At 44.4% G+C, this 10,560-nt stretch overlaps 1 pseudogene; it reads right to left on the bottom strand.

Moving 5' to 3' along the window:
* Positions 1 to 4,132: 4,132 nt before the first annotated feature.
* Positions 4,133 to 4,934, bottom strand: LOC146542548 (feather keratin Cos2-3 pseudogene; annotated as a pseudogene).
* Between the last annotated feature and the right edge of the window lie 5,626 nt (positions 4,935 to 10,560).

Here is a 10,560-nt window from a genome sequence, read left to right as displayed (position 1 = left end):
TGTTTGTGTGAAGCCAAATTATGATTGGTCCCTGAAATATGTAGGACACATAGTTTGTGAAGTTGATATTAGCCACCAGACCACAGGATGTTCGGATTTTGGATTGGTCTGGAAAGGAAATTTATTGCAAATATAACCTATACTGGCTTCAGAGAAGTGATTGAAAGACTTCAAATGTTACCTGAAATCTTATCTATGGCATCTGCTCAGAAGACTCAAAGCATACCTACTGGAGTTACAGCTTTGGGGCCGTTTGTTCTTTTGGGGCTGCTTCAGTGCTTGTGTTGGGCTGGCCCTGGCTAGCAGCTATGCACCCACACAGTCACTCACTCTCCCAGTGGGATAGGAGAGAAAATAATTAACACAAGAGCAAGAAAACTTGTGGGCTCAAAGTCAGGGAAATCAGCAGTTATTGCAGGCAGAATAGACTTGACTTGGGAGATTTAACCTTAAATATTTAGATACTGATTTGGGCATTGGGAAACAATGATGACAAACATTTACACACTCAAGAAAAAAACATCTTTCATTCTTGCCAGAAACAACTTCACTTCCACCTGGCTAGTCTCCATTGCCCTTGTTATCACAACAGATTATACTCAATCCCTTTGGTGAAGGAACAGACAACACAGGAGGCTGGGTTCCAGCCATTACAGATTATTTTTTCCTCTGCTTGTTCCTTTATCTTTTATTCTTCAGTTCCTTCCTTCTTGTTTCTGTAGTGTGGGTCTTGCACAGAATGCAGTCCCTTCAAGGAAGTACATCCTCCAGTGATTGGTTACTTGTGGCCCACAGTCCTTCGGGAACTGTCACCAGCTACACCATCAATCTCCCTCTGTTGATAGCTCTGTCTTTGTTGTTCCTTCTCTCTATTTATGATTCTGTCATAAATATCTTTTCTCAGTGTCTGCACAAACTCTGATTGAGTGAGAGATGTTACCAGCTTCCCTGAGTGACTCAGTTGAGCAAACACAGCATAGGACTGGAATATGTGAATATGGAGCTTCCAGCTGATCATGAAGAACAAAAGAAAGGACAATTCCCTTAGAATAAGGAACAGGTTGTCCAGTACAGTGACACTACATGCATGTATGGGAATTGGATAAGAAAAAACAGTGATCTGCTGGCATTGAAACTATCAAGAGAATTGAGAGACAAAAACAGAGATGTCTTCAAGTCCTTTGGCAGCAGTAAGAAAGCTAAGGAGAGTGTGGACACACTGCTCCATGGGGCAGGGCACCAAGTGGCAAGGGATTGAGAAAAGGCTGGCATATTCAATGCTTATCTTTTTTCTTGGTTTTCATTAGCAAAAGCTTGTCCTCAGACCTCCACAGTCCCTGAGCCTGCTAACAGTGTGTGTGGAAATAAAGCTGCACTCACAAGAGAGAAAGAAAAAACTAAGGAATCCTTAACAAATTGTAGAGACATGAGTTCGTAGAACCAGGGAGATGGCATCCAGTCATTGCATGGCCACTCTATTCTCTTTGAAAAATAAAAAGAATAAGTTTTTGAAGATCATAAAATTACCTCCATTTTCGTAAGGACAGAGAAGAGGTGAAGTGCAAGCCAATCATCCACTGCCCAATTCCTGGAAATGCTAAGGAGTAAATGACTCCAAGAACGCATAAAAGACAAGAAAGTAATTAGGAACAGTCAGCAAGGGTTTAATGAGGTCAAATCTTTCCTGATCAACTTCATTGCCTCCTGTGATGAGTTGACTATCACTGTGAGCAGTGGGAGGACAGTGAATGTTGTGTATCTTGATTTTAGCAAGATCATCAATACCATCTCCCGGACCTGTTTATTGCCAAATTATTGAGATATGGCTGGCTAAGTGGATGATATGCTGGGGGCTGCCATGCTCAAAGAGTCATGACAAGTAATGCAAATTTTACCTGGTAAATAATAATTAGTGTGGCACTTCAGTGATCAATAATGGTATTACTGCTGTTTAACATTTATATGAATATTCAGAAAAATGGAATGTAATGCACTTTTGGCAAATTAGTGGAGAACACCAAACTGAGGGGAGGAGTCAGTATGTTTTGGGACAGGTCTGTTAGTCAGAGGGACCTAAATAAACTTAAGAAATGGGCTGATCAGAACCTCAAGAAGTTCAACAAATGCTGTGTTGAGCTCTTGGACCTTGGGGGAACAAATCTATGCACCTGTGCTTGCTGAGGACTAACTAGGAAGCAGCTCAACAGAAAAATATGTGGAGTCCTAGTAGACAAGCTGAACTGGAGTAAGGAATGTGCCCTTGCAGCACAGAAGACATACTACATCATGAGTTATATTAGTCAGAGTGTAGCCAGAATACTGAGAGAAACAATCTTGTCCTTTTGTCTGGGACTTAAGGCACTGCATCTGGAGTACTGCATTAATTTGAGGGCATTCCAGTACAAGAATATTGTTGACATATTGCAGCAAATCTAGCAGAGGTCATTGTGAGTGGTTCAGGGGCTGAAGAACATGAAATGCAGGCAGGCTGATGAGGCCTGCTCACCCTGAGTAAGAGAAGGCTGAGGGTAAATCTTGGCTTCTACAACCACCTGATCAGAACAGAAAAAGAAGACAGACATGGACTCTGGAAGTTCTAGAAAAAGAATTGTACACAATGAATATAATCTAGTTCATGAGGATAACATCCTCAGACATACTGGGAGAATTCTTGCAGTGATTTCCACCTGATCCATTTGTCCTGGTCTGTTCTCACATGGCTATAAAAAGGGCTGGGTGACCCTGTCAGATTTGGAGGACAAGAGTCCTGCAAATCTTGAAGTTCAGGGCCAGGCCTGTGTTCCTCAAGATCACAAACTCGATCAGGGCATGGTCGCTGCACCCAGAATGCCTCAGATCTTAACTTCTTTAATGATCTCTTCCACACTGATGAGTACCAGGTCCGGTAACACTTCACCACTTGTCAGTCTGTCCAATATGTGGACCAGAATGTTGTCCTCAGTGGACTCCAGGAGTCTCCTGGATTGCTTGCAGCTCACCATGTTGTTTTCCCAACAGATATCTGGGTGTCTGAAATCTCAAATCTCCCATGAGGATGAGAGCCTGTGAGCATGAGAACTCTTGCATCTCAAGCACCAGCATGTTCCCCTTGATCAGGCAACCTGTAGCAAACCCCCTGTCCACCAGATGTTCTTTATTGGTCCAGTCCCTAATTTTAACCTATAAGCTCTCAACTTGTTTGTAACTATTTCTCAGAGACTGCTCTTTGTAGTTTATCCCCTTCCTAACAAAGAGATCCTCCACCTCTCCTACCTTGCCTATCCCTTGTAAGCCTTATAGCCCTGAACGATGGTATTCCAGTTATGTGAGTCATTCAACCACATTTCTGCAATAGCAATAAGATAGTTTTCCAGTTCTTGGACTCCTCATCTACATGTCATACTCTGAGTCCAGGGAAATGTTTCTGGGCCCAAATGCATCAAGGGAAAGGTGATTGTCACTGGCAATAAGTACCCTAAAGTGTCATCCTCAGCTCTAAGGAACAGTGCCTTAAAGGGATTGAATGCACTGAGTCTCACCATTCTCGTCTAGGAATGATGAAGAGGTGCCCTTGTGCACCTTTTTTACCTTTCCCAGAGTAATTCCTTTCTACTTGGACAGCTTCAGAGAGTGCCCACAGATGCAAGGACCACACAGAGCCACAGGCTGTGATGCAGCAGAGTTTAATGAGTCTAGTGGGAAAAGAGATGGCTCCAAGGGGTGGTCTCAGGAAAAGATCGCCATAGGCAGTTAAGAGAGTCAGTGCTCCATAATGAAAAGGGAGTTCTCACAGGATAGACAACTGGCTTCCCTGCAGAAAGAGAGGAACCAGGAAGTGCCACCTTATGCTGACTTTGGGAAACCTCATGGCCCTGAGGAGCAGTAAACAACAAAGAAAAAGGAGGGAAAAGAGAGAGTAGAGTAAGGGAAAGAGAGGCACTGGACATATTTTCAGAGAGTCCAGGCTCATTCTTCTTAATGAGTGACCATCATTTGTAGAAGCAGCAGGGGGTGTTCAGCCTCTCTTGAAAGCCAATGACCTCTCTTGAAATGACCAAGATCTCAGTCGTCAATCCAGCATCATCTTCTGGGTTCCTTGTATGTAGGCATCCTTCTCTGAGCTGTTACAGCTCTAGCAGGGAGGGCACCTTCTGCCACGATAGCAGCTGGTAATACAGGAAAGGTCACAGCACCCAGAGTTGATGGGGACTCCGTCACAGCTGAGGATGCTGCCTACAGCAGCAGAGGTGGAGGATCCCACAGCGGAGTTCTGTGGGAAAGAGGTGAGAATGGGGCCAGGGAAAATCACCACCACAGTAGGGGGCTCAAGAACAACAGTAGAAGATTGGCACTGTCTGACACAGTGCTCACTGCAACTACTGGCAAGAGAGGTTGGGCCACAGCGCAGACATGGCTGACAGGGCTCACACAGCAGGCAGTTGTCAGAGCAGGACATGTCCTGGGACTGGAGGTACACCTGGGGACAAGGGAAGGGAAGAAACAGAGCACAGGATAACTTGAGGAACAGATTGCAACCTACGCCAGTCAGAGAGGAAAGGTAAACATTGCAGCATGTCATGAGGATTTCTTTGTCTGAGCCCACCATAGCCCTTCAAATAGCAACGAGCCCCAGGAATGTTTCTGCCCAGAATCAGCCTTTTTACTATACAGATGATCTCTTGTGTTCCTTCTCCCCTGACAAGGATATCAGAGAACTAACAGAAGACAAGGATCAGCTATTGCCTAAGATGTCCTTGAAGGCTACAGAAGAAGGTGAAGGACAAAGGAGATTCCAACTCACCTGGTTTGAAGGAGAAGGAGGTGAGAGAACTGGTTGAGAGAACAAAGAGTTGGGCTGGCTTTTATACTGGTCCTGCACTGCCTCAGGCCTAAAGGCAACCTTTGCATAAGTGACAATTTTGTAATATGCTCATAAGGAACGGAAAACTTCTCAGTTGATGACATGGAATGTGCTGCTGTTTCCCTCTACGCTGCTTTTGCATTTCCTGGTTTATGTCATGCCCATTCCTTCACGCACAATTTTTTTGAATGCTGCAATGAGAGGCACCAGGATTTCCGGGATATGGATGCGTCAGTGTAGTCAGAAGACATGGATTAAACACTAAGGGGTCCAGAGATATCTGGTCTCTGGTAGGGCTATTTGCTATGCTGTTCACAGTAGGAGGTCCAGATGTTCACAGCCCTGCAATGCTCATTTGGTCACATGAGAAATTACATTGGTTCCAAATCAGAACCATAGAGCATAAAAGGAGAAATAACACTTTGTGCATTACTTTTTATAGTTTCAAATACTTTTTTGTGTATTATTTTTACATCAGCCTTTAGAGAAATACACAACTTCTATGGAAGAGAACATACTGCATTCAGACCTTATCTCCCAAAATAATTAAATGAGGTTTAGATAGGTAGGAGGAGACAAAGTCTTCTAAGCCACACAAGGAAGTCTGGGTCAATGCAAAGATAGATGAAATACTGCAGAAGGCCCAGGAAGGAATTATGGAGAAAATATTTGCTAAGAAGTATGAAAAGAAGGAGAAGCAGGAAAACTTACCTCTCCTTCAAGTGAAAAACTGGCTGCTACAACAGGTCAGTAGAAGATATAGAGACAACTGATGGAGTTAGTGCTTCATGAGATACTGCTGAAAGCAGTATAAACTGGCAGACTGTCGTATGGGTTTTGACACAAGCCTACAATACATGGCATGGATCAGATTTATTAATTTTTTTTAGATTATAAAAAGGGAGATGGATGGTGGGGAAAGGGAAGAGCTGATGTAGTGACAGAGGGATGTATGGTCAGGCAGTATAAATATGAGTTCTCATATCATGCACATTCTCAATGCAGTCACCTTGGTGTGAGACGGCATAATGATGCAATTAAACTTCTCCAGCAACAGCTCCAATCCCTGTTCTAATGGCACATGTTCTGATACATGATGAGTATACCTGAGCCCCTTAAGTGCTACTGCTGGTGGATAGCCACCAATCCAGACTCAGATCTAGGTCAGACTCAGTGAAGTTCTTCTTTGCACTGTCTGCAGAGAGCGCCCTGTCCATCTTTGTAAGCTGAGCCCACATAATTGCCTGTAGTGTGTAACACAAGGGTGCCTTGGGAATGATTATGTCTCTGCTTGACTGGTTGGATCTCTGGTGAATCTGGATCTCTGCCTCCCCATTCTATGCAGCAGAGAGATCATTAAGAACACGCCATGTGACTTTTACAGCTGAAATCAGACTTGAAGTCTTGGGAAATGAGCAAAATGGTCCAGCAAAACTGACATGGGTTCAAAAGGAGACTGAATTTGGGGAAACTGATGATTCGTACTGGAGAGCAGGATCCTTGGTAGGAGATATGATGGTGTTTGTACTTTCCATCCTGCATATTCCATCCTGTTCAACACAACCCAAGGAGGGGAAATGTCTTCCTGGACCTGACATGTGAGGATGAACTAAATCCTTAGCAGATGAGTAAGATCTATGAGCCAAACAGGTGAGAAGATTCCCTGTTCAAACCCTGGAGCTATTCCATGGCTTTTCATATCTCTTCTCCAGCTCTAAGTAATCACCATTTCTTTGTGGGAAGATTCCCTCTGTTCTTGCTTTCTGCTCAAGAAAAAACAGCTGGCTGCCCAGGAGGCCATTTTTTTTTTTCTCCACTCAGCTCCTGTGTTGTAGTGCCTGCTTTGGGAACTGAAGAACTAGCCCTGGGGAGCAGCTGTGGTAGAAGCTGAGAAATCCAGACATGGTCCCTGAAAATTTTTCTTCTCTGAGGGAATAAACATGAAGGCATTTACAGTGAGACATTCTGAGTTGAGGTACATTTCTTTGTGCTGAGGATGGTGGTGGGTATTGAGGAAAAATGTCAGAAGGAGAGACAAGACATTCAGATAAAGAAGCAGGCAAAGCATGAGAAGAAAAAAGAGGGTCTGTGCTTATGGGGGATGGGAAGGTGGGCAAAGTGAGAAAGTGAACATTTGTATCTTAGTCGGAGGTTAATTTTGGTTCTCTGCTTGTGCTTGGGAAACACAAGGAGACAGCAAGACACTAGGATTCAGAGTTTTCCAAGAAAAGCCACTTCAACAATAAATAAACTGGAATATGTGGGCAATACTAATCCCCAGCATAATGATACTTCATATAGTTCCAATGCTTCTTGTACTCAGAGTACCTGTGATAAGGTGATTGTGGAAGATATTTATCTTTCCCTGTTCACTGACCCTTATAACTTCCTGAAAAAATGAATGCCTTAGTCCTCCTGTAGATTTTAGTGGGAGACTATTCAATAGCTTCTCAGTGATGGAGTACCGTGGGAAAAAGATATGAAAGAACCTGCTCAGTTAACATGCTCATTGTTTCTGTTTTCTTTGCCACAGATGGGGCTGGAGAGCTAGAAGAATCTTGTGGCTGAAGGAAACTCAAAGATGAGTTCTTTGTGTGCCCATGAATGTGACTTCTGCCACAGCCTGTTGCCATGAATGGATTATTTTGGCAGATAGCAGTGAAAATTGCTGACCAGAGGTCAATGGCCAGACTTCCTGTCAACATATGATTTTGAAGAAAGTGAGAAACTGCTCAACACAGTACTATCCTCTGAAGGCCTGACTCAAGAGACATGGTTTCCTCTGGGAATGGGTACCTTTCATCTTAATGTAATGCTGACAGCTGCTTCGGGCAGCAGGAGAACAGGAACTGAAGACAGCACTTCTTGGGAAGTATTCCTGTGGGAGGTAATGGGCATCATTTTATTATGGATCCGTGCCAATCTGTAGTCTCAGTCTTCCTGTCCACTGATTTGCTGTTTCCATTCCTGGGACTCCTGTTGTAAACCAAAGGTCCAGGATCTTTCTCTTCCACCACCTTGTATGTCCTCTTGATTTCCCTGCACAGATGTTGAACTTTGTTTTTTTTTTTTCAAGGTGCCGAGGAGCAGAACATCACCACTCATCAAGAAGGACAAATTACAGTAGAGGAGAGGGACACCTTTCATACCTTCTGTAGCTTCCAGCTCTCTAACTTCAATGGCTTGCTCTAAAGGCCTCCAATGTATCCTGCAGTTTGAATGAACAGTTTGTAATAACCTCCTTTTGGATATTTGCAGGTCTGCAAAGGACAAATGCTTGTCAGACATTGGTGTTTTAATCCTGATTGGACCATGCCTGTGTGTGAGCACACCAGACCTGACTGAAGTGTTTGGGGAGCACCTCTTCTCTCAGGGACAGATCTCAGTTGAGCAGGGCTTTTGTTACCATAGAAATGTTGCTGACATCTCAGAAGAGATGTGAAGGATAGCATGGCTGGATGAGGAGCAAAAGAGGACTGTAGAGTATTCTGTTCATGGAGGGAAGTTTCCCAGGAAGGCACCTTCCTTCACTTACTCCCATGGTGGTCCTTCAAGCTGCCAGGGAACTTGTTATCTGATCCTCGAATATCCCCAGGAAGGAACTGCTCCCTTGCACTGTCTGCAGAGGGGCTTAGATCTTCTCCCACTGAAGCCCCCACTTTCACCCTTCCCTTGCCTCAAGGGCCTTTCTTAACACCACTGGTTATGTGGCTAACTTCAGCCCAATACCGTGGGGAGGCAATGGGCAATGCAGGAGTTAGGGGTCATATATGCAATTATTACTTTATGCTTCTTGTTACTTTCTGATTTTCCCTGCTGCAGTGTTTTTGCATGTGTTCCTACTGGTGTGTCTGCTGGAGTATCTGCTCCATGATGCCACTCAGAGGTGACACTTAACAAAAAGATTAAAATCATAAATAACTTGCAATATTCCTCCCTGGAATTACGTGATTACAAAAACTTGGGTTAATTCTCCATATCAACATGTGGACTGCTACTGCATGGCTATGTGCTGGGAGGGTGCACTATCCTCAGTGCACTCTGTCCAGCCCTGGAGTTTTCCTCCAGCACTGCCTCCTGGGGTTCCCCCAGCTCTGCCTCACTTCTTCTGCAGTGACACCAATCTGTATGACTCTATCAAAGACCTCAGTGGGGGATCAGATCACCTGGCAGAGACTGACCGAAGGTCCATACAAGAAAAGAGCTGGATTCAGGGAAACTGCTTCATGCCTGGGAAAAGCAATAGGCACCACATGGTGGAGTTCAGAGAATCACAGAATAACAGAATTGTAGGGATTGGAAAAGTCCTCTAGATATCATCAAGTCCAACCCTCCTGACAAAGCATGTTCTCTACTGTAGGCTACATAGGAAAGTGTCCAGATAAGTCTTGAATGTCTCCTGAGAAGGAGACTCTGCAACCTCTCTGGGCAGCCTGTTCCAGTGCTCTGTTACTTTCACAGTAAGGAAGTTCTTCCTTGTGTGGCTATAGCCTTGGATACTGTCTTAGAAGGCCCTGTCTGATAGGAGCTGGATGTGTGCAAGGGGAGTGAAGGCTCTTGTGTGTGATCTGGATGGCTAATTTCAATTAATTATCAGTGAGTCCTTTCAGCTTTGCAACACTGTTTTACTTCTGGGCTGTGCAGGGCACTCTCTGGGGTGTGGAGGGTACATAGAATCATAAAATCATGTAGAACCATAGAATGGCTTGAAATGGAATAGACCTTAAATGTTATCTAGTCCTAACCCTCCTGCCATGGGCAAGCTCACTACCCACTAGATCAGATTGCCCAGGACCCCAGTCAACTTGGTCTTGAGCATCTCTAAGGACGGAACAACCACAGTTTCTCTGGGAAATCTGTTCCAGTGTTTCACTACCCTCTGACACTGTCCCTTCCTTCTTTGCTCTCAAACCATGCCTCCAGATTCTGCATAGATATGGGAGGATGAGGAGGAGTTAGGGACTGCTGTAAAGAGTGTTTAACGTGCCTTCTACACTTCTGGATCATTTGGTGCTATCTTATGACCGAGTCTCTTTCCCCAGGACACTGCTGTTTAGAGCAGAATTCCCTTCTGCACAAGCTTGTGATGTGCTGGCTCTGGTAGAACTGGAGAACTCTTCCTGAGCTCCAAAGGGCAGTAACTGAAAGGGTTTCACAGCAATGTGTCCTACTACTGTATACCTCCAGGAATGATACAATGTAGAATAGTTTGTGGTGGAAAGAAAATACACTACCATGGGTAGGGATGCCTTTCACTAGATCAAGCTGCTCAAAGAGCACCTCTTAAGCCAGTCAAGGTTCTCCTGAGTGATATCCTTTCTCTCCAGTATGTCAGTAATACCACACAGCTTGGTGTTGTCAGCAAACTTGCTGAGGCTGCCTTCAATCCCATGATCCAAACCCACTGACAAGTTGTTAAATAATGCCACTCCCAGAATTGACAGCTGTGGAACACCACGTGTCACTTCTCTCTACCTGGACATCAAGTTGTTTACCACAACATTTTGAGTGCAACCATCTAGCCAGTTCCTTATCCACTGAGTGACTCATCTGTTAAATACAATTTAGAGATGAGGATGCTGTGTGAGACACAAATACTTTGCACAGCACGAAAGGCCCTCACCCCCTGCCAAAAAGAATCTTCCTTTCCTAGCAACTTGAGATTAAAGGAATTGCATGAAGGCCGAGGCTGGGGCAGA

The sequence above is a fragment of the Meleagris gallopavo genome, chromosome 29 (genome assembly GCF_905368555.1).
Source record: "Meleagris gallopavo chromosome 29, MGAL_WU_HG_1.1, whole genome shotgun sequence".
NCBI classification, from domain to species: domain Eukaryota; kingdom Metazoa; phylum Chordata; class Aves; order Galliformes; family Phasianidae; genus Meleagris; species Meleagris gallopavo.
Note: the sequence above shows the minus strand (reverse complement) of the source record. Positions and strands in the feature narration are given on the sequence as shown.